The following is a 16,246-nucleotide window of genomic DNA, read 5'->3' on the forward strand; positions in this document are numbered from 1 at the left end:
GCCATCAGCCTTTTTCACCTGGATTATTATGGTAGTCTTCTAACTGGGATCCATAATGTGGGCTTAATCTTCTCTAGTAATAGCTCTGCAGATATTGCTCTTTCTGAACTCAAAATCAACCATACCTCGCTTTGCTCTTTAGAATACTCCATTATGCCATTGATGGTCAGAACTTTGGCTCTATGCCATCATGCATGCTCTTCTCTCAGCTTGAAACACTTTCTTCAACCCTCTCCATATAGAAAACTTCATTTAACATTCAATTCAATCCAGGTATCACTCCTTCTAAAATTTATTTTCTCCCCTCTCCTTCCTGTCTGGCAAAATATATTAAGTGACCTTCTGCATTTCTGAGGTACCCTGTATTTCCCTCTTACAGTTCTTATCGCAATAAGTTGTAACTGCCTTTTTATTTCTAGGTCTTTCCCCACCAGACTGTAAGCTCCTTGAGAGCAGGGACCAAATCAATCTTATTTACTACTGTATTCCCAGTGCTTGTAGGAGGACTAAACATTGTTTGAAGGAACAAATAATGTACTGAATAAGTAAATGAATAAAAGTTTAAAGATTGGAAATCAACTACTGGGAAATCTATATTTCAAATTTCTAGGGGAATTTTGGTCAAAAGTACCTAATAATTTTAAGTTCAGATGGAAGATGTACTGAACTGGAAAAATGATGTATTAAAAGATTTTCTCCACATCACTAGAGATCTACTTGGAGCTTAAAAACACAGTAGATAAGTTAATATTAATTAAACTACTTTCTGGTACAATAAATTTTAATTAAATTTTTTTTTCTTGTCAGATAATAGCCTAATTTGTCCTCTTCGATCACCTTGTATTTTTTTCACCAAAATTTCATTCTACATAGTAACTATAACACATTTCACATAACTTTAAATATGTCTTGAGGTGTTAATTTTGAATTCAACAAGTGTATGTTACAGGACATCTTTAATTAAATATTACTCACATATGAGGTTGAATGAGCATATATTAGAAAATCAAATACCTGGAAGAAAAATATAGACACTTTGAAATTATGGAAATGGTGTTTCATATGAAAAGGTCAGATTCAAATGGAAAGATAACTATTCAAATCCCAACACCTCTACATCTACACACAAATAATCTGCCAACACTCTTTTGCAAAAAGAAACCTTTTCTATAGTTAAAAAAAAATCATAGGACTTCTTAATTATGAGAGTTACATGAGTCATAGTAGCATGTGCCTTTATTCCCAAATGTTTACATTTTGTACTTTGTTTCAGCATTGTTCATCTACTACATGAACCCTAATTTTGTTTTTAACATTGTTATTAAGAAATAACTGTAGATTCACTGATGGTTGAAAGATAGTTACAGAGAGGTAAAGTGTACACTTTACCTCATTTCTTCTAAGGGAGGCATCTCATATAGTTATAATACAATATTAAAAAACAGGAACTTGACACTGCTACGTTGTAAGTATACAGTTTTATGTCATTTTATACCATGTATAAATTTGTGTAGCCATCAACCACAATCACACATCCTACTGCTGCTCTACCCACCTGGACAAGGTGATAAGAGCTATGGTGCCCAGAAACAAGAAATGAGTAAAGTACACCTGGCCTGCCCTCCCTGATACATCAAAACAAAACAAAAAAGTAGGACAAAACAAATGAACATACATTCAACAATTAAAGAAAAGAATATCTTTATGTTTTGGAGACAGCAGACTGTATCAAAATTTATAAAAGAGTGGTACTAGATGGCTCCAACAAGTGATTAAAATAAAGAATCAGATGACCTTCTGGTAGAAGAAAGGGCACTGGAACTATCTGATATGGAATTCAAAAGGCTAATATTTAGGGATTTCCAAGAGATTAGAAAAGAGATCAAGGAAAATACAGATAAAACCAAGGAAAAAATAGACAAAATCATGGAAAACACAGACAAAAACAATGAAACATTGCCAAAGTCAAGGAAGACACAGACAAAGCAACAGAAGAATTAAGGAAAATAATCCAATAACAAAACCTTAAAATAAATAAACAATTAGAAATTATAGAAAAACAGCAACTGGCAATTCAAAAGGTAAACAACAAAAGTTCAGAAATAGACTACAATATAGAAGATTTTAAGAGCAAATTTCAAACAATGAAAGACAGAATCAGCAAGAGTGCAGACAAATCCATGGACACCATTTTGTTTGAGGAAAATCAGAGAAAAGAATGAAGATAAACTAAGAATTATGTGAGACACAATCAAGAGCAAAAACTTGAATATGATTGGAGTTTCAGAAGCTGTGGAGAAATTGGAAAACACAGAGAAGATTGTTGAAGATTTGCTGGCAAAAAACTTCTCAAATATGAAAGACAAAAAACTGATCATCCAAGAAGCTCAACAAGCCTCATATAGGATAGATCCCAAAAGAGTCACCAAGAGATATCATAAAAACACTTGCCAAAAACAAAGACAAAGAAAGAATCCTGAGAGCAGCTCGAGAAAAAAGAAGTCACCTAAAAAGTGGAAACAATAAGACTAAGCTCTGATTACTCAGCAGAAACTATGCAGACAAGAAGGTAATGGGATGACATATACAAAACCTTGGAAGAAAGAAAAAAAAACAAAACAAAAACTGCCAACCAAGAATAATATATCCTGCAAAACTCTCTTTCAAAAACAATGGCAAAATTAGGACATTTCCAGATAAACAGAAATTAAGGGAATTTGTAAAAACCAACTCAAGCTTTCAAGGAATATTAAAAGGAGTCGCTCAGTTAGAGATCCAACAACATCTGACCACAATCAAAGTTTAGGATACAGGAAAGCATCAGGCAGCTGCCAATCTAGTTAAACAACTCTCAATAATAAAATAAAGGTAAAAGAGTTAAAAGAGGGAAATAGAGATGTCAACTTATAAATAATGACAACATCGAAACAATAGAAAGGGGAAATAAACATTGTAGGTACAGAACTTTCAAATGGAGATGTCAAGATGATATCAACTAATAAAAGACTGGTTCAAACTTAGGAAGTTAAAAGTAGATTTCAAGGTAACCACAAAGAAAGTTAGCAAACCTACTCATCAGAATAAAAAGACTCGGAAAGACAGAGAGTCAGTAAACATAAAATCTATAATAACGAAAGAAAAGAAGAGAAAATCCACAAACAAAAGGAACTCAGCACAGGAATGTAAGAGGAACAAAGAAAATGTCAGCACCACAAAAAAAGCACAACATGACAACAATAAACTCATACCCACCAATAATCACACTGAATGTAAATGGCTTAAATGCATCTGTAAATAGGGAGTGATAGAAGGGATACAAAAAACATGACCCATCAATATGTTGTCTACTAGAGACACACCGTAGACACAAAGACATAAATGTATTAAAAATCAAAGGATGGAAAAAATGTATCAAGACAACAGTAACCTAAAAAAGGGCAGGAGTGGCAATGCATGGAAACTGAATAACTCCTTGCTTAAAAACAACTGGTTAATAGAGGAAATCAAAGAGGGAACAACAACAACAAAAAAATTCCTAGAATCAAACAAGAATGAAAACACATCACACTAAATCCTTCGAGACACAGCAAAGACAGTGATCAGAGGTCAATTTACAGCAATAAATGCACTCATCAAAAAAGAAGAATGGGCCAAGATCAAAACATTAGCTGTACAACTTGAACAAATAGAAAGAGAACAGCAAAAGAAGCCCACAGATACCAGAAGAAATAACATACTAAAGATCAGAGCAAGAATAAATGAAACAGAGAACAGAAAAACAACACAAAGAATCAATAAGACCAAAAGTTGGTTCTCTGAAAAGACCATCAAAATTGACAAACCATTGATGAAACTGACAAATGAAAAACAGGAGAAAAAGCAAATTACCCAAATGAGAAATGAGATGAGGGACATTACAAAAGACTTAACAGGAATAGAAAGGGTCATAAAAGAATACTATGAAAAATTGTACTCCGACAAATTTGAAAACCTAGAGGAAACTGAAAAACTTCTAGAAACACACTACCAACCTAAGCTAACACAAACTGAGATGGGAAATGAATAAGTCCATGACAAGAGAAGAGACTGAGGAGGTAATTAAAAAAAAAAAAAGCTCCCAACAAGAACAATAACAAAAAACGCTGGCTGGGCCAGCTTCAGTGGAAAATTCTACCAAACATTCAGAGAGGAGCTCACACCAGTACTACTCAAACTGTTGCAGAGCACAGGAAAGGAAGGAATACTCCTGAATTCATTCTATGAAGCCAGCATAACCCTGATATTAAAGTCAGGCAAAGACCCACCCCCTCCAAAAAAAAAAGAAAATTGCAAACTAATATCCCTCCTGAATATAGATACAAAAATTCTCAACAAAATTCTAGCCAATAGTATTCAGATTCATATTAAAAAAAAAAAAATACACCATGACCAAATGGGATATATACCAGGGTATGCAAGAATGGGTCAACATTAGAAGATCAATCAACATAATCCATCACATAAATAGAACAAAGGAAAAGAATCACATGATCATCTCAATTGATGCAGAAAAGACATTTGATAAAGTCCAACATCCATTGCTGATTAAAACTCCCAATAAAATAAGAACAGAAGAGAAATTCATCAACATAATAGATATCCTCTATACGAAACCAACAGTCAACATCATTCTCAATGGAGAGAGACTGAAGGCATTCGTCCTGAGAAAAAGAACAAGACAAGGATGCCCTTTATCACCACTCATATTTAACATTGTGCTGGAAGTCCTAGCTAGGGCAATAAGGCAAGAAAATGAAAGAAAAGTCATCCAAGTTGGAAAGGAAAAAAGTAAAACCATCCCTATTCGTAGATAATATGATCCTTTTAGAGAACCCCAAAGATTTCACACACACACACACAAAACTACTAGAACTAATAGAAGGATTCAGCAGAATAGCAGGATATAAGATCAACATACAAAAATCAGTTAGATTCCTATACACCAACAAAGGGAACTTTGAAAAGGAAATCAGGAAAATGATACCATTTATAATAGCCCCTAAACAGATAAAATTCTTAGGAATAAATCTAACCAGGGACATAAAGACCTATATAAAGAAAACTACAAAACATTTTTGCAAGAAACCAAAACAGACTTGCATACATCAAAAAAACATACCATGCTTATTGATATGAAGGCTCAAAATTGTGAAAATGTCAATTCTACCCAAATCCATCTACATATATAATACAATTCCTATCCAAATGGTAAAAGCATTGTTTAATGAGACGGAAAAACTAATCATCAACTTTATACAAAATGGAAACAGGTCCAGGAAAGCAAAATATTATTGGAAAAAAAAAAAAAAAGAACAAAATAGGAGGCCTCACACTACCTGATCTGAGAACCTACTATACAGCCAAGGCAGTCAAAACAACCTGATACTGATACAGTGACAGGTACATAGATCAATGGAACAGAATTGAGTACCTGGAAGTAAATCCATCCACCTATGGTAAGCTGATCTTTGATAAAGGATCAAAGTCCATTAAATGAGGGAAAAGACAGTCTTTAAACAAAATGATGCTAGCCAAACTGAATGCCTGCCTGTAAAAAAATGATACAGGACCCATGCCATACACCATACACAAAAGCTAAATCAAAATTGATCAAAGACCACAATATAAAATCTAAAATGATAAAGATCATGGAATTAATAGGGACAATGCTAGGAGTCCTAATACATGGCATATATACAATACAAACCATAATTAACAATGCATGAATACCAGAAGATAAACTAGAAATGGGGAGCTCCTAAAAATTAAACAGGCTCATCGGAAGACTTCACTAAGGAGGCAGAGCCAAGATGGCGGAATAGACAGATGCTTCTGACGAGCCCTCTTTACAACAAAGACCTGAAAAAAACAAGGAAATGAGAATATTTGTGACAAGATGGGAGCCCTGAGCATCAAAGGCAAGCTTAGACAATGAACTGAGGGGCAGGGGAGGAAGAGACCGTTCAGAAGTGGAGAGGAGTTACCAGACCTGAATCACGGGGAGCCCTCAGGCACCATTCCTGGAGAAGCGGCAGTGGTGGCAGCGGCAGCAGTGGGCTGGTACTAGCATTCAGCCACAGTTTCCTCAGGGAGAAGCAGCCAGCCACACAGCCTACTCACACCTCCAGAACCTGAGGAGAACAGCACTCCCGGAAAAAGCTAAGGACTTGAGTATATTTTACTGCACCGCCCCACCCCCAAGCCAGCTTCAGAGGCTGAATCTCTGGGCCTGAGATAGGCCCTGGTAAGCACCTAGAGCCATCCTCCCAGCCTTGGGGAAGGAAAAAATTTGCAACTGGGGGGAAAAGATAATTTGCTAGCTCCATTAAGTGGGAGAGGTCAGGACAGAAGCAGCTCCTGTCCAGGCATAAACTGTCCGTGGACCTTGAGCACCTTTCCCTTCTTCATGAACCTGCGTGGTTCAGGACAATAGGCCCTTGTTGGCAAACTCCAACCATTTCAGCGGTGTGGTGGAGAGGTGGGTGTTTGACATTTGACATTGCTTTGCCTAATAAACAAGATCCTCGTCTACCCGCAACAGGGACCTAAGGACTGGTAGCTCCACTCAGGTCACCCAGCCACTTGCAAAAGGGGTCCAGAGATAACTGGTACCTCCCAGTCCTTACAACCAAAAACTTTGTGTGCCCTTGGTCCCTCTGCAGAGCCCACCCACCAGCATGCTCTAGGGATCAGAGATGTGTTTTCCTCAGAGACACTTGGGGGTCGGTTCTCAGCCCCCTGCCTTGTTCAAAGCGTGACCCCCTGCTGCAGATACTGATATATACACTAATCACCCCTGCACCTCTAAGACTGTGGGACAGAACCTATACCACACACTTGATCTCAGCTACCTGGAAACCTGAGCTGAATTCATACAAGAAAACTGAATGAACTCCTAGACTGATATACCTGATAACAGCTCTAGCCAGCTGGGGACAGGACACCAGAGTTCCAAAGGCAAAAATAATCAAGCTAGCTCACTCAAGCAACCCATAGGGGTATACAAAAACAAAACAGAGGAAGCAGCTATGACACAATAAGCAAGCTTAAACTAATACAATAACTTATAGATGGCTCAGAAACAACAGTTGATATCAAGTCACATAAAGAAACAGGTCATGATCACCTCAACAGGCTCTCAAAACAGAGAATCCAGAGATCTTCTAGATGAAAGTACATTCCTGGAATTACGAGATGCAGAATACAAAAGTTTAATATACGGAACCCTTTAAGACATCAGGAAGGGGATGAAACAATACACAGAACAAGCCAAGGAACACACAGATAAAGCAACTGAAGAAATTAGAAAGATTATTCAGGAACATAATTAAAAGTTTAATAAGCTGGAAAGATCCATAGACAGACAGCAATCAGAAATTCAGAAGATTAACAATAAAATTACAGAATTAGACAACTCAGTAGAAAGTCAGAGGAGCAGAACTGAGGAAGCAGAAGCTAGAATTCCTGAACTCGAAGATAAATCACTTGGCACTAAAATATTTGAAGAAAAATCAGATAAAAGAATTTTAAAAAATGAAGAAAACTTAAGAATCATGTGGGACTCTATCAAGAGAAATAACCTACGAGTGATTGGAGTACCAGAACAGGGAGGGATAACAGAAAATACAGAGAAAATTGTTGAAGATTTGTTGGCAGAAAAATTCCCTGATATTGTGAAAGATGAGAAGATATCTATCCAAGGTGCTCATAAGACAGATGTTAAAAGAAAGTCACCAAGACATATTATAATCAAACTTGCCAAAACCAAAGATAAAGAGAGAATTATAAGAGCAGTGAGGGATAAATGAAAAGTCACCTACAAAGGAGAGCCAATAAGAATAAACTTGGACAACTCAGCAGAAACCCTGCAGGCAAGAAGGAAATGGGATGACGTATTTAAAAAATTAAAGGAAAAAATTGCCTGCCAAGAATCATATATCCAGCAAAACTGTCTCTTAAATATGACAGTGAACTTAAGGCATTTCCAGATAAACACAAGTTTAAGGAATTTGTAAAAACCAAACCAAAACTACAAGAAATACTAAAGGGAGTTCTTTGGTTAGAAAATCAATAATATCAGGTATCAACCCAAGACTAGAACACTAGGCAGAGCAACCAGAAGTCCACCCAGACAGAAATCTAAAAAAAACAAAACAAGATTATTAAAAAAAAAAAAAAAGCCCAAAACAAGGTAACAGCAATGTTATTATATAAAAGAAGACAACATTAAAATAATAAAGAGGGACTAAGAAATATAATCATACACCTTCCATATGGAGAGGAAGATACGGCGATACAAAGAAACAAAAGTTAGATTTAAATTTAGAAAAATAGGGGTAAATAATAACGAGACAAACTATCCTACTCATCAAAATAAAATACAAGGGAAAAATACAGACTCAGCAGAAACAAAATCAACAACAACAAATATAAGGAAAGAACAATATATAAAGAAAATCTACTCGGCACATAAAATCAAGTGGGAAAAAGAAACTGTCAACACACAAAAAAGACATCAGAATGATAGCACTAAATTCATACCTATCCATAATTACCCTGAACGTAAATGGACTAAATGGACCCATAAAGAGACAGAGAGTGGCAGAATGGATTAAAAAACAAGATCCATCTATATGCTGCCTACAAGAGACACACCTTAGACTTAGAGACACAAACAAACTAAAACTCAAAGGATGGAAAAAAATATATCAAACAAATAATCCAAAAAGAGCAGGGGTGGCAATATTAATTGCTAACAAAATAGACTTTAAATTTAAATCCATCAGAAAGGATAAGGAAGGACACTATATAATGATTAAAGGGACAATACACCAAGAAGATATGACCATATTAAGTATGTATGCACCCAATGACAGGGATACAAGATACATAAAACGAACTCTATCAGCATTGAAAAGTGAGATAGACAGCTCCACAATAATAGTAGGAGACTTCAACACACCACTTTTGGTGAAGGACAGGACATCCAGAAAGAAGCTCAATAAAGACACGGAAGATCTAAATGCCATGATCAACCAACTTGAGCTTGTAGACATATACAGAGCGCTCCATCCAACAGCAACCAAGTATACTTTCTTTTCTAGTGTACATGGAACATTCTCTAGAATAGACCATATATTAGGTCATAAAGCAAGCCTTAGCAGAATCCAAAATTTTGAAATATTACAAAGCATCTTCTCTGACCACAAGGCCATAAAAGTAGAAATCAACAACAGAAAAATGAGGGAAAAGAAATCAAACACTTGGAAACTGAACAATACCCTGCTCCAAAAAGACTGGATTACAGAAGACATTAAGGGTGGAATAAAGAAATTGAGAGAATCCAATGAGAACGAAAACACTTCCTATCAGAACCTTTGGGACACAGCAAAAGCGGTGCTCAGAGGCCAATTTGTATCAATAAATGTACACATCCAAAAAGAAAAAAAGGGCCAAAATCAAAGAATTATCCCTACAACTTGAACATATAGAAAGAGAGCAACAAAAGGAACCCTCAGGCACCAGAAGAAAAAAATAATAAAAATTAGAGCTGAACTAAATGAAATAGAAAACAGAAAAACAATTGAAAGAGTTAACAAGACCAAAAGCTGTTTTTTTGTTAAAATCAACAAAATTGATAAACCACTGGCCAAACTGACAAAAGAAAAACAGGAGAGGAAGCAAATAACCCAAATAAGAAATGAGAGGGACGATATTACAACAGACCCATCTGAAATTAAAAGAAACATATCAGATTACTGTGAAAAACTATACTGAAATAAATTTGAAAACCTAGAAGAAATGGATGAATTCCTAGAAACACAGTACCTTCCTAAACTAACCAAACAGAGGTAGAACGACTAAATAGACACATTACAAAAGAAGCGATTGAAAAGGTAATCAAAAAACTCCCAACAAATAAAAGCCCTGGTCCGGATTGCTTCACTGCAGAGTTCTATCAAACTTTCAGAGAAGAGTTAGCATAACTACTACTAAAGGTATTTCAGAGCATAGAAAAGGATGGAATACTACCAAACTCATTCTCTGAAGCCACCGTATCCCTGATACCAAAACCAGGTAAAGACATCACAAAAAAAGAAAATTTCAGACCTATATCCCTCATGAACATAGATGCAAAAATCCTCAACAAAATTCTTGCCAATAGAATTCAACAACATGTCAAAAAAATAATTCACCACGACCAAGTGGGATTCATACCATTTTTTTTTTTTTTAATGCAGGGATGGTTCAACATTTGAAAAACAATGAATGTAATCTACCTCATAATAAAACAAAAGACAAGAATCACATGATTTTATCAATTGATGCAGAAAAGGCATTTGACAAAGTTCAACACTCATGATTAAAAACTCTCAGCAAAATAGGAACTGAAGGAAAATTCCTCATCATAACAAAGGGCATTTATACAAAGCCAACAGCCAACATCACCCTAAATGGAGAGAGCCTGAAAACATTCCCACTGAGATCGGGAACCAGACAAGGATGCCCTTTATCACCACACTTATTCAATATTGTGCTGGAAGTCCTAGCCAGAGCAATTAGGCTAGATAAAGAAATAAAGGGCATCCGGATTGGCAAGGAAGATGTAAAAGTATCTCTATTTGCAGATGACATGATCTTATACACAGAAAACCTTAAGGAATCCTCCAAAAAACTTCTAAAACTAACAGAAGAGTTCAGCAGAGTATTGGGATACAAGATAAACATACAAAAATCAGTTGGATTCCTCTACACCAACAAAAAGAACATCAAAGATGAAATCATCAAATCAATGCCATTTACAGTAGACCCTAAGAAAAAAAAATCCTTAAGAATAAATCTTACCAGAGATGTTAAAGACTTATACAAAGAAAACTACAGTACACTTCAGCAAGAAACCAAAAGCGACATAAGTGGAAGAACATACCTTGCTCATGGATAGGAAGACTTAACATTATAAAAATGTCTATTCTACCAAAAGCGATCTATATATTTAATGCAATTCTGATCCAAATCTGAACGACATGCTTTAATAAGATGGAGAAGCAAATCACCAACTTCGTATGGAAGGGAAAAAGGCCCTGGATAAACAAGGCATTACTGAAAAAGAAGAACAAAGTGGGAGGCCTTACTCTACCCGATTTTAGAAACTATTATACCGCCACAGTAGTCAAAACAGCCTGGTACTGGTACAACAAGAGACACATGACCAATGGAACAGAATTGAGAATCCAGACATAAATCCATCCACATATGAGCAGTTGATATTTGACAAAGGGCCCAAAAGAGTTAAAAGGGGAAAAGAGAGTCTTTCTAACAAATGGTGCTGGCATAACTGGATATTCATCTGCCAAAAAATGAAACAAGACCCACACCTCATTCCATGCAAAAAAACTAACTCAAAATGGATCAAAGGCCTAAATATAAAATCTAAAACAATAAAGATCATGGAAAAAAAAATAGCGACAACGTTAGGAACCCTAATACATGGCATAAAGAGTATACAAAACATTGTAAAGAATGTAGAAGTAAAACTAAATAACTGGGAGCTCCTAAAAATCAAACACCTATGCTCATCCAAAGACTTCTCCAAAAGAGTAAAAAGACCACCTACAGACTGGGAAAAGTTTTTAGCTATGACATTTCCGATCAGTGCCTGATCTCTAAAATCTACATGATATTGCAAAAACTCAACTACAAAAAACAACTCAATTTAAAAATGGGCAAAAATTATGAATAGACACTTCACTAAAGAAGACATTCAGGTAGCTAACAGATATATGAGGAAATGTTCACAATCATTAGCCATTAGAGAAATGCAGATCAAAACTACAATGAGATTTCATCTCACTCCAACAAGGCTGGCATTAATCCAAAAAACATAAAATAATAAATGTTGGAGAGGCTGTGGAGAGATTGGAACACTTCTACACTGCTGGTGGGAATGTCAAATGGTACAATCCCTTTGGAAATCGATTTGGTGCTTTCTTAAAAAGCTAGAAATAGAACTATCATATGATCCAGCAATCCCACTCCTTGGATATCCTAGAGAAATAAGAGCCTTTACACAAACAGATACATGCACACCCATGTTTATTGCAGCACTATTAACAATAGCAAAAAGATGAACCAACCAAGATGCCCATCAATGGATAAATGGATAAATAAATTATGGTATATTCACACAGTGGAATACTATGTATCAAGAAAGAACAGTGAGGAACATGTGAAACATTTCATAACATGGAGGAACCTGGAGGGCATTATGCTGAGTGAAATTAGTCAGTTGCAAAAGGACAAATATTGTATAAGACCACTATTATAAGAACTTGAGAAATAGTTTAAACTGAGAAGAAAACATTCTTTTGTGGTTACGAGGGGGGGAGAGGGAGGGTAGGAGAGGAAAAAAAAACTAATTAGATGGTAGATAAGAACTACTTTAGGTGAAGGGGAAGACAGCACACAATACAGGGGAGGTCAGCACAATTGGACTAAACCAAAAGCAAAGAAGTTTCCTAAATAAACTGAATGCTTCAAAGGCCAGTGTAGCAGGGACAGGGGTCTGGGGACCATAGTTTCAGGGGACATCTAAGTCAATTGGCATAATAAAATCTATTAAGAAAACATTCTGCATCCCACTTTGAAGGGTGGCATCTGGGGTCTTAGATGTTAGCAAGCAGCCATCTAAGATGCATCAATTGGTCTCAATCCACCTGGATCAAAGGAGAATGAAGAACACCAAGGACACAAGGCGATTACGAACAGAAGAGACAGAAAGGGCCACATGAACTAGCGAGTACAACATCCTGAGACCAGAAGAACTAGATATTGCCTGCCTACAACCGATGGCCGCCCTGACAGGGAACACAACAGAGAACCCCTGAGGGAGCAGGAGAGCAGTGGGATGCAGACCCCAAATTCTCATGAAACGACCAGACCTAATGGTCTGACTGAGACAAGAAGGACTCCGGTGGTCATGGCCCCCAGAACTTCTGTTGGCCCAGGACAGGAACCATTCTCGAATCCAACTCTTCAGACATGGATTGGACTGGTCAGTGGGTTGGAGAGGGATGCTGGTGAGGAGTGAGCTTCTTCGATCAGGTGGACACTTGAGACTATATTGGCATCTCCTGCCTGGAGGGGAGATGAGAGGGTGGAGGGGGTTAGAAGCTAGCAAAATGGACATGAAAAGAGAGAGTGGAGGGAGAGAGTAGTCTCATTAGGGGGAGAGTAATTGGGAGTTTGTTGCAAGGTGTATATGGGTTTTTGTGTGAGAGACTGACTTAATTTGTAAACTTTCACTTAAAGCACAATAAAAATTATTATTAAATTTATATTCACCAAGAGAGTAAAAAGAGAACCTACAGATTGGGAAAAAATTTTTGATTACGACATATATAAAAAAGGGTCTAATCTCTAAATATTATAGTATACTTTGACACCTCAATAATAAAAAACTAACAATCTAATTAAAAAATTGGTAAAAGATATCAAGAGATCACCAAAGAAGCACTCAGGTGTATAACAGAAACATGAGGAGATGCTCCTGATTATTAGCCATTAAACCCAGTGACCCAGTGCCGTCGAGTCAATTCTGACTCATAGTAGAGAAATGCAAATCAAAACCACAATGAGATACCATCTCACCTCGACATTACTGGCACTAGTTAAAAAAACATCTTTCTGGTATTCTAACTAATTGTAGAGGGAGGTTATTTGTCCCAGAAAATTTTTAATATGGACAAAAGCTCCTTATTCTGGAAGAGAATGACTGAGAGGAACTTCCTCTATAATATGGTGTTCACACAACCTCCAAATCACATAATGTCCTATTTCATAGACCATATCTTGGGCATTAAGCAACACATGACTGTAAATACAGACCTTAGAGTCCAGAATGAAATATTTGTAAGTTGAATCCAGCCATACAGAAAGGAATAATACCTCACAGCTCAGAAAACTAAGAAAAAAGGAAACTTTTTATTTTAATCTAATAAATATCTGCAGAACCATCTATAGTAAATATCATATTCAATGGTAAATTATTAGAAACTTTCTTATTAAACTAAATTCAAGGACAAAGATGTCTTCTGTAAGCATTTCTATACAATATTATGCTAAAAGTTCTAGCCAATGCAATAATAAATTAAAACATTAAACATATAATGAATTTGAAAAGAAATAAAACTAACCTTCATTCACACATAAAATTTCATATGTAGAAAATCCAAAGGAATCTAAAGGAAAACTATTAAAACGATTAAGTAACTGGAGAGTAGTATATATTTCTATATACTAGTAAAATTGAAAACTATAATTTATAAATTCAAAACATTTTAAACACCAAAAATAAATTTAATCAAAACTAGTAAATATTATTCTGAAAATTCTTAAAGGTAAAAAAGAAATAAGATATACCAAATTGATCCATGAATCCAATGCAATCATAGTGCATGCAGTTATTTTTTTTTTCCTGGAAATTGAGAAAATATTGAGTTTAAAAACTCAGACAGGAGAACATATATGATTTCACTGATATTAATTTCTTATATGGACATCATTAATAAATGATTTTAAAAGGTCAGAATTCTGTTTTCCATTTGGGTGGAAGGAGCGGTAGGAGCTGACTCTGACAGGGCATAAGAAATGTTTCAGTCTTGCAAGTAATATTCTATGTCCTGATTTGAATGGGGCTTCCTAGGTATATTCTTTTCTAAAAATCTACTGAGCTTTTAAAATTAAGCATCTTTATATTATTCAATTATATTATAATTGCTTTAAGAAAACCTAAAAGCATGTAAAACATTTTCACCTGCCTAGAATAAAATCGATCACTTTTTAAAAAGGAGGAAAGAAGTCCGGGAAAATAACTGACAAAATCCAAAGTATTCACTTCTTTTTAATTTTTCCCATGACAATCACTGAATAAATGAGTGATGCTTAATTCCACTGCTGGTGGGTACATTTAGTACTTCAGCAACTTCCATGTGTCACATTAACACTTTTTGTGAAAAAGTCTAAATATTCTTAAATTTAAAAAAAAAACTAATAAAATATTCCATCCAATTTATTTAGATATTTTAAAAAGCTTCTAATTTGAATAGCCTAGTTTTCTAAAAGGTGTTTATAATAGAAATATACATATTTAAATAGTTTTCTAATTTTGCTCTAATAGGTCATTTAAGGAAGCCACTCGAACACTTACAGATAGTGAATATGGAGCCTAGTCATCACATGGTCTTTTGAAATATGTCTTTGTAAGACATATTCCTTGTAAAGAAATAATTTTGTTCTTCATATTCATGAATACCTACCCACATCAGAACTACAGATGGCATATAAGTCATCATCTTTTACCCAAGGTTTACAGTCATACCATTCATTTCCTTTTGACATTCACTTCATGCCCTGTAAAGTTTTAAAACCGAGTTTTTAAAAGCCTCCGTTAATCAGATTTTCTATGGCCTTTGTCCTTACTAATGTTAACTTTCTCACAATATCCCAGAGCCCAGCTTTGTCATTCAGACCTTAGAGGATGAAATAGGTTTAATTACAGGATTAAAGAGTCTTCATCTGTCTAAATTTTGTTAAGACATTTTTTGCTTTAGTATTACAACAGCCAAGTCAATTTATGATAACAAGCTAAACAGATTATAGATTTTTTTTCCAAATAGTTTTCACTTTTGACTATTTTATTTTCATTTTCATTATGGAGACCTGTTAGAAGAAAAACTTTCTAAATACACATTATACTGTAATTAATAATAAAAATTTAATGCCAGGTTTTAGTCTTTGTATCGTCTGAGATAAAAGAAGGACCGTAAATCTCCTATCTTCTGGGTTGTTAAAGATATTACAAAGCATTTCTAAATATAACTCTACATAGCTTCATGTTTGACCTTTTAAGATTCAAAGGGGTTTTAGGACATCTTTTCATTCTTGTTCTAGGAGCTAACTGTTCTTTAATGAAATTGAAGGAAAATAGGATGTAACTCATAAAATAGAACAAACATTTCTGGGTTTAGAAGTTTGTTTTCAGTGTACATTTCTTTTCTCAACTGAAAGAACTACTAAAAAAAAAAAACTTTTTTTTTATTTCTCTATCATCATTTAATCGTTCATTTTTCAAGGACAAGTATATACTATAATAGAAAACAAAACTAAATTCCCCCTAAAAAGAATGTATCCTCAAATGTTAGTAGGTGAA

The sequence above is a fragment of the Elephas maximus genome, chromosome 2 (genome assembly GCF_024166365.1).
Source record: "Elephas maximus indicus isolate mEleMax1 chromosome 2, mEleMax1 primary haplotype, whole genome shotgun sequence".
Lineage (NCBI taxonomy): Eukaryota > Metazoa > Chordata > Mammalia > Proboscidea > Elephantidae > Elephas > Elephas maximus.